A 2,171-nucleotide genomic window follows, 5' to 3' on the forward strand; every position below is an offset into this window, starting at 1 on the left:
GTGGTACGCCTACCACAAGTTATTGATTGAAATGGGAGCGGGTGGTACGCCTACCACGAGATTTGATGAAATGGGAGCGGGTGGTACGCCTACCACGGAAACAATGAAAAATGGGATCGGATTGCACGCCTGCAACGAGATGTGTACTGAAAGTGAAATCTGCTTTTATTTCCCTTATCCGTGTTAGAGTTAATTTATTTATGTTCCTATTATTCTCCTACAATTCTGTATTATCTGCTATTCCCGAAGCATGTCCCCCCTCCCATTTAAAATATTTATTCTTGTTATTTTCTCGCTGTAGATGTGTGTGTGTGTGTGTGTGTCTATATATATATATATATATATATAACTGCACAGGTTTATGTGATAGTCTGGTCTAGCCTTGTCACTACTTCGCCGGGGTTAGGCTAGGCACTTACCAGCACATGGGGTCGGTTGTGCTGATACTACACTCTGTGCTCTTTTGCACAGATTCAGGTGTTGGACAGCAGCTGCAGTAGCGCGGGAGTTAGCCTTCAGTCTAGCGAGACACCGAGGTAGCCTTGCAGGCGTCCGCAGGCCCAACGTCTCTTCTATCTTTTATTTCAGTCTGTTATCTAATGTATTTCGAGACAAACAGTTATATTTTCTTTCAAACGGTTGTATTTAGCAATCTTATTAGTTCGTGAGTATGTGACACCAGTTATTGGGTAGAAGTTTATGTTGATTTTCCGCATTGTTGTTCAGATTCCTTAATTTAAGATTTCCGCTTATTTATTTTATTTCGCTATTTTCATGATATTACTGATAATTGCTAAAAGAGGTAAATTGGTTAATGGCAAAGGTAATTAAGGGTTGGCTTGCCTAGCTTCATTAGTAGGCGCCATCACGACTCCCGAGGGTGGAAAATTCGGGTCGTGACAGGATTGGTGATATTTCTTCGGATTCAGACAATGATTTGAGTGACAAAAGTATGAAAATGCTAATAGAAAGAATTAAAGGTAAAACTTTTTTCTTGGTAAAGAAGGATGCTGAACTCTGTAGGATGAACGTGAAGCATCCTACTCTACCAAGAAAAACGTTTTACCTTTAATTCTTTTTATTAGCATTTCCATACTTTTGTCACTCAAATCATTGTCTGAATCCGAAGAAATATCACCAATCCCATTAAGCTTGTATGGATCAGCCTTGGAAGAAGGTTGAGAATAAAACTTCCTTTCGTCTTTGTCATCATAGAGTCTTATGATCCCTGTTTTATGGGAACTGCCATGACCAACGAAAAATATTTCATCGCCATCAACCTTGTCACTCTCAATTAAACTTCTTTTCCTCTTGGAAAATGAAGTAGAGAATTCCTCTATTACCTCTTCTTTTATCTACTTAGGAAATGTTAAATTCCTACCTACACCATAACTATTTGAAACACATGTTCTTGCCTTCTCATCATCATTGTCTCTAATGAGAAGAACAATTAAAGGCACACTTTACGGGTACCGTGTCTTAGTTATTCTTGGTGGAAACTCCATTGCATGTCTAATAAAGTCATCAACCCCTTCTACAAAATCCTCCCGCAATCTAAAATTCCAATACATAAACCAAAATTTCAATTCATATCCTAAAGGTTCAATTCATATCCTAAAGGTTCAACTCATATCCATAAAAGTTCAAGTCATATCCTAAAATTGCAATTTATAATCTAAATTTCCAATACATAAACTAAATTTTCAATTCATATCCTAAAGGTTCAACTCATATCCACAAAAGTTCAAGTCATATCCTAAAATTTCAATTTATAATCCTAAAATTCCAATACATAAACCAAAATTTTAATTCATATCCTAAAGGTTCAATTCATATCCTAAAGGTTCAACTCATAGCCACAAAAGTTCAATTCATATCCTAAAATTTTAATTTATAAACTAAAATTCCAATACATAAACTAAAAGTCCAATTCATATCCTAAAGGTTCAACTCATATCTCAAAAGTTCAATTCACACACACACAGACACTTCACTGTAATACTGTAACGTATATATAACTTGTTATAGTATATGTTAGTGTGTGTATCTATATAACACACACACACTTCGTGATACTTTAACTACATATATAGCATGTTATAGTACACGATAATGTATTCATTATTTATATTGTAACAGAGTTAATGAATTAAATTCATTCATCACTAGGT

The sequence above is a fragment of the Nicotiana attenuata genome, chromosome 12 (assembly GCF_001879085.1).
Source record: "Nicotiana attenuata strain UT chromosome 12, NIATTr2, whole genome shotgun sequence".
In the NCBI taxonomy this organism is placed as follows: Eukaryota; Viridiplantae; Streptophyta; class Magnoliopsida; order Solanales; family Solanaceae; genus Nicotiana; species Nicotiana attenuata.